This window comes from Vicugna pacos, chromosome 3 (assembly GCF_048564905.1).
Source record: "Vicugna pacos chromosome 3, VicPac4, whole genome shotgun sequence".
Lineage (NCBI taxonomy): Eukaryota > Metazoa > Chordata > Mammalia > Artiodactyla > Camelidae > Vicugna > Vicugna pacos.
The window spans coordinates 10,265,334-10,284,463 of record NC_132989.1 but is presented as its reverse complement, the minus strand read 5'-3'; the positions used below and the strand labels follow the sequence as shown (position 1 = coordinate 10,284,463).

The following is a 19,130-nucleotide window of genomic DNA, read 5'->3' as shown; positions in this document are numbered from 1 at the left end:
CCAATCCTCGTGTACCCCTGGCAGTTCCCTACGTATCATCTATTGTGTGTGTACTGAGATCCCCAACACCATTTCCAAAACATTAGATTGTTCATTGTAAGAAGTGTAGTAGCCCCATTTCTGTACTTTCTCTGGAACTTACCCCAACCCACCTTGCCCACTTTATATCTTATTCACAGGGCTAAGCTCCTAGGAGGTTTGTTGCTACTGTGACTGCAGACTCCTGGTTCTGTCTGATGGTCCAGAGTGGACATTTAACTAATGAGATACCCTCTCCTGATAAAAAGACAGGAGGCCCAGAGACAGTGAGTTGTGAAATGCATGGGATCTGTATTATCAGTCACAGGAGCAGAGAGGCACAGAGGTCTTTTGCAGCAAGAGAGGCAAGAAATAGCAGCATAGCAACAATGAGAATGAAAAAGAAATATAGAGAGGGAGAGAGAGAGAGAATATTATGAGATCTAGCAGGATTCCATCCCCAACTTCCAGTCCCTTCCAGAGACCTTGCTTCATTACCTGTGTTTCTTGAGTTTCTTGATTTTTTAAAATCAGTTTCCTGCTCCAGCCCTCAGACTAGCTTAGATTGGTGTCTGTAACTCTGACAAACAAAGAATTTACAGGGAGAGTGAAATTCTGCTGCAAAATTTCCTTTTGAGCAACAGCCAAGGTAGCTTTCAACAGCAGCATTAACTTTCAAGTGTAATGGGCCACCACTGAGTCAGTTTGTGGATTCTGCACAGGAGGGGGTACTCAAAGTACTTAATAGTATTTTCACCTTGATGTGAACAACCCTTCAAAGCATCCCAGGATCTCAGCACAAGGTGTACTTATTAAGTCAGCTATTTCAATCGTCTGCCCCAGTCAGAATTCTGTCCTTGTATCTTCCAGCCAGTTTCTGCTTGAAATTTTCCATGACTTAGAAGCAAAGCATAAGAAGAGAGAGTATGGACTTAGGTGTAATACAGGCCTTTGTTCAAACTTGCTGTGGAACATTCTAGCCTGAAAATTTGGGGCAGATAATTTACCCTTCTGAGATTTCCTTCCCTCATTCTCAATGCCTAGATTAAAAACTCTTACTTCAGCAACACGGATGGACCTAGAGATGATCATACTAAGTGAAGTCAGTCAGATAGAGAAAAGACAAGTATCGTATGATGCCACTTGTATGTAGAGTCTTAAAAAATGATGCATATCAACTTATTTACAAACCAGAAACAGACTCACAGGCATAGAAAACAAACTTGTGGTTATCAAAAGGGAAAGGGGGGAGGAATAAATTAGGAGTCCGGGATTAGCAGATACAAACTACTGTACAAAGAATAGATAAACAGGGCCCTACTGTATAGTACAGGGAACTATATTTGATATCTTATAATAACCTATAATTGAAAAGAATCTGAAAAAGAATATATAATATATAAGAATATATATCATATATGCAATGTATATATAATTCAGTCACTTTATTGTACACTTGAAACTAACACAACATTGTAAATCAACTATGTTGCAATAAAAACACATACAAGTTAAAAAAATTTTTTATTTCTCGTTTTCTTAACAATGGAAAAGGTAATATATACCACTGACTAACTTACTCCATTCATATTGCTATTAATGATTTCTAAACTTGTAGGTTTATAGTATTACAATAAAAATATTTGTAGACCAAAAACCACCCAATCCTACTTTTTTTTTAAATGGGGATTTTATGAAATTTAAAGTATGCAAAACTCCTGCTACAGTACCTACTCCATAGTAAATAATTAATAGGTCATGATCAGCATTTAAAAAAAATAAAATAGATTGAATAGGGAATATTGAAGTGAATCACACATTAAGGATATGTGTTGTTTCATGAAATTTTTATTTAGATTATAAATGAGTGTGTATAGCCATGGTGTAATGTATAAGTCATTTTTATGGTTTGCTTTGTTTTAACTATGTGCTACTCTCAAAACTTTGAAGAACAGTAGTTTAGAACATGACCAGATAGAGAAATAATTCTCAAATTTACTGCTGCAGATGAATTACCTATGAATCTTGTTAAGATGAAGATTCTGATTCAATCGGTGTACAATGGGACTTGACTCTGTCTTTCTGGCAAGCTCCCTGGTGATGCCGTTGCTGCTGGTCCAAATAAGGAGATAGTGTGTTAGACAGAAACAGTTTCCAGTGGAAGAACCCGAGGAAGCCCCTGAAGCATTCATTTGTGACTTCAAGAGCCTCCAAGGAATAGAAGAATACAAGATTTTCCCTTCCTTTTCTGGCTTTTGCCTTTGGTAGATGGATAGAAATCCTAACTTAAGCCCATTCTTCACTAAAGTCTGTTGCTGTCCAGCTCCCAGGTGTTGGGTGTTGAAACCAAGGGGCCAGATAAGCTTCAGATTTGTTATTGTGAAAAGCTCCACTGTTGTCTGAGTGTTAGCCCCCAGTTTCCCATTATGTCTCAAGCACATGTGCCTTTCCATATAGTGTCCCCTGCAATTTACAGCACAGTACTTCCTGTAAAACAGGCTTTTAAGAGCAAGGTCAGGAAGAGTTTCCTTTATTTCACCTTTACCTGCCACCGCATTTCATCAGGCTTCCATCACCTGCACCTGGATAGCTGCCTTGCCCTCCTACTGGTTTTCTCCGCCTACAAGTGCTTTTCTTTCTTCCTTTCCCCTCCCTCATCTCTTCCCCTGCTAATCCATCCTGTACAGGGACATATTGATCATCCTAAAATGAAGCTTTCATTATTTTCTTTCACTGCTTAAAACCCTTCGGTGGCTCCCCATCACCTAGGCAAGCTCTTTGCTCCTGCTATAACATGTCCTTCTTCATCTTTTATTGACCTCTCTCCCTCCCCTTGAATGATCTCATTTTTCCAGATACCTGAATCTTGCCTACTCTGTAGGATTTAGCTTAAATTCCTCTTCTTTCATGAAGCTTCTTTTGGGGGGGGGAACCTCATAAAGAATGACTCTTCATTTTTTTCTGTGTCTCAGCACACCACCACCGAGAGCATAATTTGTGTGCTGACTGGTGTGTGGCAGAAAAAGCACAGGTTTGGCAGTAGGAGACCAGACTAACCAAAACCCGATGTGTCGAACCAAATCAGATGTGTGTGAGCTTGGACAGGCCAATTTGTCTTCTCTGAGCCTCTATTTCCCCATTAAGATAATGAGAAGATTGGAGACTCAGATTTCTAAGTGACTGCACCTGTGCCCAGTCACGTGCACGTACTGCTAGTTTCTAAGTTTCCTTAGAGATCTCATTTTCAATTTTCCTGTGATAATTTTACTTACTTGAATCATGCTTCTCAGCACTGAACTCTTACCCATGTTTTGAAGTTTTTCTAATTTTAAAATTCTAGCTTATGTTTGTTTCGTCTTTCTTACTCCTATCAGGAAGGAACCTCATTTTATCGTTGGAGCGATGGGGCCCAGGGAGGGCCTGCCTAAGGGTACGCAGAGCAGAGAACCGAACCCAACTTACACAACCAGGGGGGGGCCCTATGAACCAGGACCTTGCCAGGCATCGCACAAAGTGAAGTGCTCAATAATTATGTGTCAGTTGATTGGAGGATGTCAGGCCCCTCTTGCAAGACAATTCCTTTCTCCCTGTAAGGAGAAGCCCTTTGGAGGCTGTTGGTTAACGGGAAAAGTGCTTGCTCTGGGAAGAAGGCGGGGCAAGCCGAAATAGGCATACTCCCTCACCCCGGCTATCTGAACCCCGTTCTTCGCGGGGGAGACGTGACGTGGTTCAAGGATACTTGGAACCTGTCCCTTTAGCTGAGACACGTAGCCGCCTCCAGCCGCTGCTCCCGGCTGATTCTGTGGAGTGGAGCACCCCGCCACCCCCCACCCAGCCCCGGGTTTCGCTCAGGCTCCCTCCGCTCTGCAAAGGGAGGGGGGAGCTGGGGGAGCCTTGCACACCAGTCTTTCCGGAGCTGCAGGCGAGGAGCCCCGTGTCCTCGGGAGCCTGTCGGCGGCTTCCCCTCGGCTGCGCGGGCGCGCAGGCTCTCCTCGCCACCCCCACCCACGGCTCGCCCTTGCTCCCTCCCTCCCTCCAGCCCCGTGGCCAGAGCGCGCACACCGGGGCTCCGGCACGTGGGCGCGCGGGAGGCGGCGGCCGCTGCTGCCGCTGCCGGAGCCCAAGCCCGAGCCCGAGTCGGCGAGATCGCCCTCCATGCTGCGGGCTCTGCAGCCGCCTTCTGCTCAGCCTCTGGCCCGAGCCCAGCCGCGGGAGCCCCGAGAGCCAGTGAAGCAGCCGAGGGGAGACGGACACGGACAGGAGGAGGGGCGCGGCGGGCTGGGGCGAGCCGGGCTCTGAGCAAGGGGCGCCGGCACCCGAGAAGAGGCAGCCCGCCGCTCTCGCTCTCTTTTTGCTCCAGCCGCTGCTGGGGGTTCCAGGCAGCGCGATGCCGCTGCCCTCATACTAGGCGGCGGCCAACGGAGGCTACCCGCAGCCAGACCCCGTTCGCTGGCGAGCCCCTGGTCTCTCCCGGAGGACGCGCCCGGCCACTCCAGCCAAAGCTAGCGCGAAGTCCGAAGTCAGCCCCCGGCGCCGCCAACTTCCCCGGGAGCCCCTCTCCCCGCCGCAGCCTGCGCCAGCCCTGGGAGCGATGCGCCCCCAGCCGGGCGGCGCGCCCTCTGCCAACTCGCCACCCATGGGATCCACTGCTCTCGGCTGCCCCGCTTGGAGCGCGTAGCCTTCGTCGCGTGGCCCGGGAGAGGAGCGAGACTCCACGGCGTTTCGCGGATTCCACGCGCGCCCGTTTGCTGAGGTCTCCTGAGGGGGCGGCGTCCGTACCCAGGGGTGAGTAGCCCGGTCGTGGTGGCGCCCTTTACCCCCAGTTAGTTGTTTGTAGGGATGGCAGGGAGAAAAGAGAAAGTTGAGACTCCTTGCACCTGTACTGGGATTTGGCAGCGAAATGCAACATTGTTTCTCCCAATCCGATTGCCTTCGGGGCATCCCCACACGCCTTCATTTCTAAACCAAGGAGAGAGACCTCTTCCGCTTCCCAAGGAGAAAGGGGGCTCCCTAGAGCAGACCACTGACTGCTCCCCCACCAGCGTGCCATTTGGGGCTTTTCTGTTGCCCGCACATTAAGCGGGCACCCGGAGTAAGCGCTTGGAGATCCGCAGCCACCTGGGCGCTCTGGGAGATCGTGAGCAGCCCGGGCCCCTAGTGTAGGCTAAGCGCGCTTCATTAAAGAGAGGCAGCTGCTCGAATATTAGGGAAGTGTGTATGTGTGTGATTGGGAACAGGAAAGGTAACCACAGGAGAAGGCGAGAGTGAAATTTTTCTGTCGCTGACGCGTAGGGTACCCGGGGTGCCCCGCTCCGCGGTGCAGGTTTGGAGGAGCAAGATCTGGGGCAGCCAGACAGAGTCCAACAGGTGGCCTGCGCGGGCTTCCTGTGGCCGGGCGCGGAGGAATGGAGCCGCTCCCTCCCCCCCGGGCCCAGGCTGCTGCTTCTAGGGGCGCTTCTGAACATGGGTAAGGAACTGCGCTCTCTGCTCTCAGGCCCGATTCGGGGTGAGTGTGTGAGGCATCCAAATGCCTCCTGTCGGAAAACAGCGGCTTCATTGTGTGCCTGACTGAGGTTTCAACTTGCAGGCAACTGAGGGGCCATTCAGCTGGGGCGACGCGGACTTGGCTGGTCCCCGGCCTTCTTCGTGGTCCCTGGCCGCGGGTATTCCAGCTCCCTGGGATGGGCAGCGAGCCAAACCTCAGCATTTTGCTCCTCTGTACTCTCCCAAGCGGAGGGGGAGTTGCAGGAGCACCTGGGGCGTGCAATGCACAAGTTTATTCTTCTTTACCTTTGTCCTGCACTTTTATCCTAAGACTCGGATGGAGGAGTAGAAGTAGGGGTAGGGGTGGATGGGAAGCATGTGGGTGGGGAGAGTGTGGGGTCAGGTCGAGTCTGAGAGCTGTAGGAAAGCGACTAGAGAGAGACCAAGTTCCCCACCCACCCACGGAGACTCGAATTGCGAGCTGGGAGAGGGCGTGGCAGTGCTTTGAAAAAGTTTCCTTTGAATGCGCCATCCTTTGGTGAGGTGATTTCCGTCCTTGAAAGTGGTGGCACTCCAAAGTAGTATCTTCCAGAGTCGGCCGAGTAACTTCTCCATCCCTCAGTTAGCCCATCTCTAGATTAGGTACAGTCCCCCACCCCATGGCAGAAACCTTGTTTGTAAAGGAGATGCTTAGAGATGGATGTCAGGTTGGAAGATGGTGGAGCAGCTGAAGGGAGGTGTGTGGGGAGGGGAGGTGTCTGGAGGCAGCACGCAGAGTAAACACTCAGATTTTGTATCTTGAGATGGTTGATTGGCTTTGAGAAGATTGGATATTTGGAGATACTGAAGCTTTCCCAATATGCCCTTGGTGCCGCCACTCCACTGCATGCCAGTGAGCTGTTTGTACTGTGGAAATGAAGTGATGGACACTCACAATGCAAAAGCACCCTCCACTGCTAGCGCTTGGACCAGCAGCTTCTCCTTCAGGGGAGACTCTGGGTACTAGAGCTGTTTAGCCTTGCTGTTTCTACACCATGAATTGCTGCTACATCTTTCCAGCCCCCATTTAGTCTTTCTTCCGAAAATTATCCTCCTTACGTGGGCCCATGGGTAGCTGATGGCCAAGAACTTGTAAATAGAGTGAGTCTCTTGACTTGAGGGAGCTGGCTGACAGAGAGACACAGAGGCGGAAGGAAGGAAGGAAGAATCAGAGAGACATGTACACAGAGGTGAAAGGAAGGAGGAAAAGAGAGAAGGAAAGATGCAGGGTAGATGGGGCAAAGCATAAGAGGAGTGGGGGGTGGGAGGGAGAAGTGGAAGGAAGGGAAGGGAGGGGAAAGAAATCCAAAGATGAGTGTGAACAAAGAAAGGGAAAGGAATGGGAGCAGGTAGGGAAGTCAGGTGGGGAGGAGAGGAAGGCTGGAGAACAGAGGAGGCGGATGAAGTGAGAGGTACTCGCTTTTTGTATTTAATTTTTATAAGCCACACTGGCATTCCAAGGAAGTGGGCATAATCCACATCCTTAAGTAGCCAGCCCTTGGTTTGTGTTCACTTCTCTGCGGAGTTGTGAATTATGCAGAAACTGGACACCCTCTTGGAACCCAGCTGCAGTGGAGATGACAAGGATGTAAGAAGTTTAGATTCTTGGTAAATGCACAGATGCATAAGTTCATTTGCCTTTACTGTTTTGTTTTGTTTTGTTTTGTTTTGTTTTGTTTTGTTTTGTTTTGTTTTCTGGGTAAAAAGGGCTGGAGGATGAGAGGGAAGAGTCGTTCCATTACCAGTATTTGCCAGTGATTCTCTAACCCCTGTTTGTGGAAGAATCTCCTGGATAGCTTCTGAGCAAAGCACATTACTGGACCCGCCCCCCTGGGAGTTTGATTCAGTAGGGACGGGATTGTGCTACTGGAATGAAAGCCCATTAATTCTAAAGCAGGGCATCCCCGAGCTACACTTTGATAAACATGGTATAGATGGTATAACACATTTCTCTCATTTGTTCCCATATTTCCTCCTAAGAGACATAGTTAAATGCTTCCCCCTGGTATTCTGTCCTCCCAGAAAAGCTCATTTCTTGTGAATTTCTCTGGATAAAAGGACAAGTCCAAGGATTGCTCAGCCAGGGTTACCTTTCCCCAAACCTCATTAATCACAGTAGCTTCAGGGGACAGCGGACAGCTCTTCTGGTTGACCTTGTCAGGGGTGTTCCAAATAACCAACAGGTATTTGGCGCTCGGCAGGGCACCGTCCTGGTCATTCTTTATACACTGACTAGTTAACACTCAAAAAATCTATGCCTTAGGCGTTGTTACTATCGTCAGCATTTTCTAGTTGAGGAAACTGAGACTTAGAGAAATTATATTACTTGTCCCAGGGAAATGATATTAGTTGTCTATGGTCCAGCAGCCGGTGCTGCAGCAGTGCTGAAATTTGAACCCAGGCGTGCTCATCCTAACTCTGCATTCTAGATGAGTGGAGTTAAAGATGCTTGGAGAGCTCTCCCAAGCACTCTCTCTCTCTCCGCTTTATCAACTGAGGAAAATGCGAAGCAGCTGAAGAAACTGACAAGTGACTTACCAGAGATCTTACAACCAGCAGGTGTCAGAACTGGGACCAGCGCCCTGCTATCTTGAGTCTCAGTCCAGCCTTCCCCTCCACGACATCAGTGGTTGTCACATTTGGCTCATTCTCAAGGTCACATGAGCATCTAAATCAAAATCCAAGTTCCTGGACCCTACTAGAGGCTTCCTGAATCCAAACCTTGGGGCAGAGAGCCCAGAAGTCTGTATTTTTAGTTCCTGCCTTGAGTCTGTGTCTGCATATTACCATTTGCCCCAGTTATTCTTTAGCTCTTGGCATCTGACGCTGTGGATCCCTTTCAAATGGCTTCAAGAGAACTCCATGCCCCTCCTGCTTCAAGCAAAACACACACACACACACACACACACACACACACACACACACACGTAGTATACTCTGTGTCTGCCACAGCCCATGCTGAGGCACCACGAGTAAGGAAACAAGCTGATCAACCTGGAGGCAACTTTGAAAGCTCTTTGAGAGGTGTAGCTGTCACAGTGATGTTTGTTACACTCATTTTTTTCCTGTGCCAGGTTGGAAGGCCTGTAAGGAAGCATCAAATGGTCCTTTAATGCATCACTGTTGGTATTTGTACTCATACTTGACACAAAACGACACTGTGAGCCAGGCCACTGTGCTGCTGTGACAAAGTGTCACGCTCCCAATTTAGCGGTTCTAGCTGTCAGGTAGGAAGGACCCCTCTCCTCCCTTCGTTATTATGCTTTTGACTCCCTCAGAATATGTCTGTGCCTACTCCTGCAGGTAACAAGTTGCCATCATGCCCACGCTCCTTCTGGCCCACTTAAACTGTTTTCTCGGTGACCTGGACATCTTTCCCCTTCTATTTCATTGAAAAGTGGCCAAAGGTGCCAGACATCTTGTCCAGCAAACTGTTTTGTCATCTTTCCCTTTTCAGGTCCAAGTTTATGTTCTGAATCTGTCGCTTTTAACCCTGACCTCTTATTCAAGGATGCTAATTGAGCTGAGGTATGCTGATAGGCAACTGTGTGTTACATGTGCTTTAAATAACCACAGCCATTGGTGAATAGAATGTAAACCAAAGAGTAACTTACACTGACAATGCCTGCATCTTTAACATGCTGGGAATTTTTCTCCCACTTCAGTGGGGGAAACCCACTTTTCTGGCGTGGCTGGCGGTAGAGAAGTAGACTGTGGGAGGAAACACTGAGTGGTTAGGGCTTGGGCTCTGAGGTCAAGGCCTGCTTCCACCTTGCTTGCTGTTATAACCTTGGCCTGGTTATGGAATGTCCCCAAGCCTCCATTTCTTCGCCTGGACATAGAAGCCGATGACAAGATGGCCCTTCTGTGTTTGCTGCTGGAACTTACCTTGGTCAGGGACCAGAGTGCTGAGCCTGGCGTGTGGTAAGGACTCACCCGTTACCTAGAATTTGCTAAACATACGACATGTACTAGGCTCCATTTAACTGAGGATGAAACTGACATTGCAGGGGTTAAGCAACTTGCCCAGGTCACCCAGATCCTAAATAACAGACCCAGGCTCGTGATCCAGATCTGTCCTTTTCAATTCTCCCAACTCTTACCGTTACATTAACATGACTCACTGTTCCTTCTTTATACATTAAGACAGAGTGTTGCATATGAAACATATTCTGGTTTGTATTTTAATTAAACCCATTGCTAGAGTGTCAAGTAGAACACTTCTGGGTGGGAATCTTTTGAATTTGGTGGGATGATTTTTAAGTGGTTATATCACCTCCAAGTACTGGTTTTTGCTTTTTCTGGCTGTTGGGATAGAGTTTTCACAGATCCATCCCCAGTTACTTTTGCCTGGTTAAATTCTCCCTGTTTCTAAGGTCTCGGCATAGATGCTGCTGCTTTAGGAAAATCACCCTTGACTCTTTAAGGGCTAAGTTAGATGCCTTTCTAGTGTGTTTCTTCACTTCAACTGTAGTGTGTGTCCATTTACTTCTTTTTATATGTGTTCCTCAGTCTGTTTATAAGCTTTTTGAGATTACGGACCTGGTCTTAATTGAAGTTGTACCCACAGTGCCCAGGACAGTGCGTGGCATATGGAAAACATACGGAATACTTTCGAATGACCAACTGAAACTTGGAGCTATTTCTTGGTAGCAGAGAAAAAAGTGGTCATTGTCTTTGAACTCTGAAAGGGAAACATGCAAGCACTGAAACTGGAAACCTTCTGTATCATGTGCCCCCAGAGGCATCAGTTCGTCAGATGGAGGAGGAATGTAACGGTATCGGTGGTTGTCGATTAACTGCGTTGGTAGCTTTGGGCAAGTTCCATCATGATGTTGCTTCAGATGTAATTAGAGGGACATTCTGATTTATAAGTTAATGTGATTTTATCTGTACATTTAATTAGTTGCTCAGAAAGGCACTTTTGTTCCTCAGCCCAAAAGTTTTAAAAATTAAGAGACTCCTGGAGTTAGAACCAAAGTTAGAGATAATCTCATTCTACCAGCTTGTATAGGAGGTGAGAAAACTCAGGCTCAGAGAAGGCAAGGGACTTGCCTGAGATCACCCAGCAAGTTAATGCCAGAGCCAGTGTGAGAGCCAGAGGTTTTTGGCTGCTCGCCCAGGACTCTTAATGCACAGCCGAGAGTGATGAACACATTAGTGGTGAGCTGCTTATTTGCTTTGAAGGGATACTTGCAAGCCTTCTCCATGCTTATAGCCTGGACTGTGCAAAATTCCAGGATAAAGCTGATGCTGAGAAGGAGGGATGCAGGACTGAAATGATCCAGGCAAACACAGAGTGTCAAGAGACGTTTGTGGGAGAGCATCTTGGTAGGTCCTATGTTGGCAAGGTCTTGTAGGTTTCTGGGATTCCTGGTCTGCTTTTCAAACAAGGAGACGTGACTTGACAGGGCTTCTCCTTTGATGTTCTTGAGTGTGGTATGTCAAGAGGTAGAGATGTATAGAATTTCTTTGCCAAGCCCCTGGCATGTTGGCAACGCAGTGGTTCAGATCACGCTCTCCTTTCTTCGTGCTTTTTCTGTATGAGAAGCAGTCACCTTGAGACCCTTCTCTCTACCTCTGGGGTGCCTTGGAGTCTGACTAAAATAGACCAGCCTAAATCCATTCTCAGACACACAAACCTGTGCAGTGGTCTCTGACGTGGCTAACACACAGATCTTTATCATATGGTGTCAGTATTATGGAGGCAGTTAAGACACAGATCGTTGGTGCGAAATATTGTGGGTGATCCTTTGGAAACATTATAATCACTGCTGACAAGGCAGTAGAAATATTTCAACACAGCACCTTCCCTGCCTCCCAAAAGGTTTGCCACATCAACCCAAAGTAACAAGACTGGGATCATTCAAGAAGGTGGCACTGTTAAGAATTCTCTTTGCCTCTCAGCCATAATCAGTCTGAGATATTGGTGCTATTTTTCATTTGGTGTTCATGGATTGAGTGCAAGGGGGAGGCACCTGTCTTTGTACCCCTCCCACCAGAACAAATTGCTCCCTTCTCGAGCTTGTGTGGGTGCCAGATAAATCCCTCTATTAAAAGGCAATTCCTTTGGACTTCAAATAACTGGGGATTTTCTATGGTCCTCTTAAAATGCCAGACTTCCTGGGTGTGATCTCATTGAGCTACTGGAACTTCCTGGACCTAACATCTGGCCCTACACTTCTCATTTTAAAAAGGCATTTTGACAAGCATTAAGGGTGAACACTGCCAGCACTACCGCCACCAGCCCACCACCTACTGCTGTTTCTCTTGCTAACGCTCATGTTTGCATTTACCGAGGACCTACTATGTGCCCACATGGTTCTAAGTTCTCACACGATTTTCCTTCCCTCTGATGCCTGCTAACCCAACATCGAAGTTGTGATTAGGGGAATGATGATATTATCATAGAGATGACAAATAATGCTGAAAAGTATAAATAAATAAAGATGTGATATTGTGAGCAGGACAATATTGAGAAGCAGTGCAAAATGGCGGGAGGGAAGGGGACACATCCTTCCTTCACCTGGTACCAGTCATCCAGGTCTCCAAGTAGGGTCTTCAGAGAAAGGCAAGGAAAGGGCGTCTTGGAAAGTTAACTTGTATCAAATCCTCACTGCTGTATGTGGCAGAACAGGGCTTTAAATCCAGAATTTTCTTACTTTCAAACTTGACTAACTAATACTGTCTCCAGTTGACTTAGAAAACTCTGAGCTTGAAAGAAGCTTAGGGAATATCTTGTTCTGTGACTTTGAAATGACTATAATGTACATTACGAAACATATTTTACATCCTTGCCTAATACATAGGCACACACACAACTGACACAAAGGTTTAAAAAAAATACTATATAGTCTTCCTGTGGGATATTTACTGACATTTCCTATGCCACTGTATTCTGTTACCCACTGTATACACGTCCACATGCAGACACAGCATAGTCACGCATTAACTGAAGCAAACATTTCAAAAAATAATATTTACCCTTTTTCACTTTGGGTGATACCCCTTGATATTTTCTTTTCTGTCCTAGTTCATTAAAAAGATTATGCTATGACCCACAACATTTATTTTGTGACTCAAATGGGGTGAAACACACAACCTGAAAAATGCTGACCTAATCAGTTCCTGTAGACTTTGAGAGATGCAGAAAGTGAGGCTTGGGGAGGTGATGCCGTTTTCCCTCGTCTGAGATCCCATGTCAGCCTAGTAGGTAGCAGAGTGGCGTTAGACCTGGATTCGGGTGTTCCTCCTCCCCAGGAGTAAAAGCATCTTTGACTGTGGACTCTGGGCCATTACTTAGCTTCAGTCTGACAGCAGGTTGTTGTCACTGATTGCTCATCTCTTCTGCTTTTTACCTGGACTTGACTTTCACTCCCTTCATGTAGATTTTTTTTTTTTGATGGGGGTGAGATTTGAGTGACAGAATTGATTGGAGATGTATGGGTTTGGCAGAAGGTGCTCGTGGTTGGAAGGATCTGTAGAGGGGCAGGAATGGTGGTGACCCTGTGACTCCTCTGTGGGCCTCTGCAGACTTTTTGATCAAATGGGGTTGAAATCCTGGAGGATGGAAGAAGCATTGATGCCAGTTTGGCTGTCTTTTATTCCCGTACCTCTCTCTGTCTCTGGACCCTTTCATAACCCAGAGAGCTTTACTCTTAGGTTTCAAGGCATGAACACCAGCACCACATGAGAGCCCGGTTTTGCCATTCCTGGTGTGCAGAGAACACTTGCTGGAAACTCTGAAGACTGTTGTGACTAGGGGGGCAGAATTTTTATTTTTAATGGTAAATTTCAATTTGTTTTGCACTGCATAGGAATAGTAAAAATCGAAATAGTACAATATTGGTAAAAAATATATATAAGCATTCTTCCATCCCTGATCCCAAGTCACCGTTTCTCTCTTTTCCAGTACAGCTATGTTGCGTGAGTCTTCTGCTTTTTCCCTGCCAGGTATGGGACAGAAAGCACCTGTTTTTCCCACTTTCACACAGATGACAGATGGGCTGTACCTTGTTTTTTCTTTTCTTTTTTATTTAAATGGTGCATCTTAAGGTTAGTTATCAAAACTTTATATTGAGCTGCCTCTTTATTTTTCTGAGCGGCATAATATTTCAGCACATGAGTGTGCTGGGATTTATTTAAAATGTAATGATTAAGAATCTAAACCCTGGAGCTAACCTGCCCCCTGTATATGTGTGTGTGTGTGTGTGTGTGTGTGTGTGTGTGTGTGTGTGTGTGTGGCTGGATGTGGGCAGGGAGGTGGGGGAGGAGACGGAAGGGGAAAGAAGATATGGGGCAAGTGAAGACATTGCCTCTTGCTCTTAAAGAATCTGGAGACAGCGTTTACTTACCCCAAACAGGTTGAGAATGATAAGCAATTGTGTGTTATTGAGACCTAAGCTGGATGCTGTCTAGGAGGTCTCTGCTACAAGATCATTCCATGCAGAAGGGAGAGCAAGTACAAAGGCTCTGAGATAGGACAATGGGCTTCACACTTGAGGACCAGCAAGGAAGCTAGCGCTCCTTGACGGAGAGGAGTGCAGTAGCGCATGTCAACTCCTAGGAAAAAGCTGTTTTAAGGCCAGTCTATAGACTGTAATAAAAATAAAAAACTCCATTTAAGCCGCTTCAGCTAGGTTTCTGTAGAAGGTTTAAAGAAGGGTGTATGACTGTTTCTAAAATACAAAAAAAATAGATTTTTTCCTTTACAGAGCCCAGGATTTTTCAAAGTCTCTTGCCTGTCATCCTAGTGAGTTTGAAGGAAGCAGAGAAATGTACCCAGGAAATAAGTGTTCAATGAAGGAACAGACACTTGAATAAGGGAACTAATTAGAAAGTGAACGCACCAGGTTCGGCTCCTGAAAACAGCGGAAGAGATGGAGGCAGCTCCATCCGGATTTGTAGGCAGGGAAGTCAGGGGAAATTTCTGAAAGAAGCAAGTTGTAAATCATCAGCTGGGAAATTCCTTTACCAGCCAAAGTAGGGAGGGAATTTTACTTTGTACTCAAAGTAAAATTTTCATTTTGAAAATCAGTAGTTTGGATGGAAATAGAATGAAATAAATAACACGGAGAATTACTAAGAGCCAGTTCTGCCCTACCCAACCTACCTTAAGGAAGCTTTTGGAGTGACTGTCCCAGTGTTAGCCCCACGAGCTCAAAGACAAAAATACAGGGAGAAATGCTTGAAATGTATGAATACATTGTTTTGAGTGACACATGTTTTTGACAACAAAAGTAACTCTTAACTCCTAGCTTTTTATTTTTATACATCATATTGGAGAACATTATACAGGACCACTTGATTTGGGGAAAATACTTACATTGGATGTTTTCTGTGCACTTATTTCTTTAAAAAAATAGCAATGAAAAAACATCAGTCTGGGTGGTCCTTTTTCTGATGCAGATCATTCAAACTGAAATCCTTTTTGTACTCAAGTTGGGCCTGCCAGCTTCAGAAGAGGGCAGTCAGGATAATATGATAAACTGGCTCGGGTGTTCAATCTTAGCTCATCAAGGCTGCGCCAGAATTGACATTTCCGTACCATATGGCTTGATGCTCTGATTACAAATTGGTCCTGAGTAGCTAGGCTCTTTGTAACTTTATTCACTAAGGAATTGTGCTTGTATCCTTAGGTCTGTTTTGGTTTTGAAACCTGGAGGAGGCAATATGCTTCTGGTTGAAGAATGCAGTAGAGAGAGATTCATACAGAAACAAATGCAATTTTTTCCATGCAAAATTAAGAATTTCATCTTCCTTTGAGAGAGTGATGATAGCATTTCTCTTCCCACATCCTCCTGGAAGTTTTACAAAAGTAGCTTAAATTGTAGTTTTAGGAAGGGGATTGAGTATTTATATTTCCCATCATTGATTTTACTTGTGATAAAGGGATGAATTATTTCCAAAATAAGTAGATCTCTAATTGTATATCTTTTGGGCTTATCAAGAATTCTATTCTTAATTTCACTGTATGAACTTTTTTACATAATGAAATTACCAGCCATTGTTTTTTGCTCATGGACCTTTTTTTGTACTTGGGGTCTTGGGAGAATAAAAGACAAGTAAGGACAATGCTTTCTGTCCTTGGAAAACCTACAGATGGCATGTATTTACCCAGAGCAGATTGAGTGGTGAACTGTTGCACATAATTGAGAGTTAAACTGGATGTTACAGACAGTGAATCCACTAGGATTTGGAGAAGGAGGTGGTCAGCCAAGAGCAACATAATTGGGTGACATTTCCAACACATCATCAAAAAAATCACCATATGATAGGAAAGTAGACAGTTTTATATGACCACGAGTACATACACTGAACTCTTACAACAGTAAGTTAAAAATTATTATTTTACACTTTCACTTGGCCCGGAGTACCCCAAAGAGCGCAAAGCACCTAGATCATGGATAAACCTAGGTTTCAGTGTATCGCTAGGCTTGGAACAAGTAAAGGAACTCTCCAGCCCTCCATATGCTCAACCACTGCCCCCAAAGGAAACCACAAACCTGGAACCGAAACCCAAATGAGAGGTATTGAGCAAGGAGCAAGTGAGAAAGACCAGAACTGTTTTGAGTGCAATATCCATGTAGCATATCTGAGGATCAACCTTGAGTGAGCCAGCTCTCAACCAGAAGCTGAGGAAGCTGGACCCGACTCCTGCATGGTATCAGGACCTGGAAGGGGACCAAGTGATCTTAGGTTGGGAGCCTCTCCTGGCTTCCAGCAAAAGCAACCACCATTCCTCTTTAGAGGAAAGCACACTTGTTTGGAACTACAGGAAACCCACAAGTGAAGATAAGAACAGTGGTCCCACAATCAAAGATGATAAAAAATATACCAGGAAACCAACCATCATCAGTCAGAGATGTAGGAAGGAAAACAAAACAGAAAACAGGCTCAAACCCCTGAGCTTTTCAAGTACTGGAATGATTACATATTACATATCACAATATAAAGTACATTGATACGACTCTTTAAAGGAAGAAAAGGAAATTATTTAAAATATGAGCATGCAACAAAAGACTATAATAAGTGACTGGGAAGATTTTACAAAGAACTTTCAAAAGGGAAAAAGGAGTTGATAGAATAAACCTAATGGGTTGATAAACAGCATAACAGTCCCAGCTGAAGTTAGAGGAAGACAGATTAGAAGATATTACCCCGGAATTCAGCACAGAAGAGACAGGGAGATGGAAAATCTGAGAGAGAAGTTAAGAGAGAGAAAGGCTAAGCTGAAAAGTTTGTTTTATGTTTAACCAGAGTCTTAGAAAGGGAGAAAATGGAAGAGACATCACGTTTGAAGAGATCATGTCTGAGAAATTTGGGAGTTTGAGATTTGCAAGTGTAAGCCACTATTTATAAAAATAGATAAACCCTGAATTTCTTCTGTATAGAACAGGGAATTGTATTCAATATCTTATAATAACCTTTAATGAAAAAGAATATGAAAATGAATATATGTATGTAGATGCATGACTGGGACATTGTGCTGTACACCAGAAATCGACACATTGTAACTGACTATACTTCAATAAAAAGTAAATGAAACTAATGGTATAAATCTTCAGACGTAAAAAGTACAAGCAAGATAAATAAAGTGAATCTGTACCTAGGCATGTTGTAATGAAGTTGCAAATACAGAAAAAAAGAGGTCTTAGAAGCACGTAGGGACTAGAGTCAGACCACCTACAAAGGAACCGCGGTTAATATCGACAGGAGGCTGTTCAGTGACAATATTAGGGGACAGTAGACCTGAAAGAGTATCTTCGTAGTTCTCAGAGAAAGTAGCTGTCAAATTAGACTTGTCTCCCTTTTAATAATAAGGGGGAATAACACGTTTATAGATAAATAGAGCTTTACCCAGGAAACTGCTAAAGAATGTACTTTGAAAGAAAAGTAATCCTGGAAGGGAGGTCTGATATAGAGGAAGGGATGGTGGGTAAAATAAACTGGTAAATAAAGAGCTTGAATGTTGTCTGTATAATATGACATAATGATCATATTCTAATTTGTGTATTTTTTTTTTTAAGAAAAGAAACAAAATACCGGACGATCAGAGCATGTATCTCATCAGCCACTGAATCCTACACTGCTCACCTACTTTGGACCATGTCTTCCAACTTCCTCTCTTGCCTTCTCTGTTTCTCTCTTTTTCTTGTCAATCTCATTATAAGCTTATCAGTTTTATTAGACATTTCAAAGGAAATCAGTAACTTTGCAGATCCTTTCTTTATATTTTGTTCTTCGAAAAACATATAAAGGAAAGAGATCAGCCATAAACCAAAAAATATTTTTTAAAAAAGCAAACTTGTAAATGATGAAGTTGTGACTAGAACATATTGAAAAACTACTACAAAAGAATAAGAAAAAGATAAACGACCTAATGGAAAAGTGGGCAGAGGGCTTCAACAGGAGTTACCCTGAAAAGAAAGAACATATAACCAGTACACATACGAAAAGGTGCATTAGGAACTCAGTTGTAATTGAGGAAGTCATTCCTCATTAGTAATTGGGGAGATGCAAAGTGAGACATCACCAAGCTCTCATTTATATATGCCAGATTAGAATAGATGAAGAAGTCTGAAAACATGAAGCGTTGCAGAGAACTCTAATACATTGCTTGGGGACTGCAATCCTTTAGGAATATACTTGGGCATTTTCTTGTGACACTAAGCATTGGCTTACTTTATGAACCAGCAGTTGCCCTGCTGAGTATTTATCCTCCAGAAATTCTGCACATGTGTCTCAGCTGACACATACCAGAAGCTCATAAAAGCATTGTTAATAATAGCATGAAAATGCAAATAACAAAAATGTCCGTCAATAGGAGAGTGATTAATTAAGTTGTAGAATATTTATGCACTGAATTTTATGGCAGAGAAAATGAGTGAGTTATGACTTTATACACGTACCTAGAGGTGAATAGCAAAACATTGAATAAAGTTAGATTATTTATGGCATATTATTTGTAGCAACATTTTTGCATTTTGCTTCAAAACAAGCAACCCCGAACTTATTTTTATATTTTTAAAGGAAAGAAATGTAAACAACGTGCAAGGTGTGATAGTAGTGGTTTCTTCCTGGTGGGGGGCAGCAGGGTGAGATAGGGAAGGGCCTGGTGAGTGGAGTTCTGGGACTGCCTGCCTTTCAGAAGCAGAGGGTTTAGGGATTTAGCTGCCCTTTACCTGTGGAAGTGTGGTTACTGGAATTGACTGGCTGACTTTCAGAAAGAGGGACTCTCACTGATTAGCTGGCTGTTAGAAGCTTGGAGGAGGGTACAGCTCAGTGGTAGAGTGCATGCTTAGCAAGCATGACGTCCTGGGTTCAATCCCCAGGACCTCCATTAAAAATTTAAATAAATAAACTTAATTGCCTCCTCCTACTAAAAAAAGAAAAAAATTAAAAAATGTGAATAGGCCATATATTTGGGGAAAAAAACCTGCCTTTGATCTTTTTGTTTGGGTTTTAATCCAGTTCTGAAAGTTTAGTATGCATCAGAATCACCTCGAGAACTTTTTAAAATATAAAGTCCTAGGTTTCCATGTTCCCCCAGAGTTGTGACTCAGGAAATCTGGGGTGGAGACTGGTGA

At 44.5% G+C, this 19,130-nt stretch overlaps 1 protein-coding gene across 5 annotated transcripts in view; it reads left to right on the top strand.

Moving 5' to 3' along the window:
* SGCD (sarcoglycan delta) overlaps positions 1-19,130 on the top strand; it is a 1,022,496-nt gene that overhangs the window by 169,226 nt on the left and 834,140 nt on the right. Inside the window, exon 1 of one of the 5 annotated variants that reach the window (XM_031672955.2) lies at positions 4,089-4,803. The exons of the other annotated variants lie outside the window; for them this stretch is intronic. The gene's annotated coding sequence lies outside the window, so the exon portion shown is untranslated. Of the gene's footprint in view, positions 1-4,088; positions 4,804-19,130 lie in introns of those variants that run through there. 5 annotated transcript variants of the gene reach the window in all.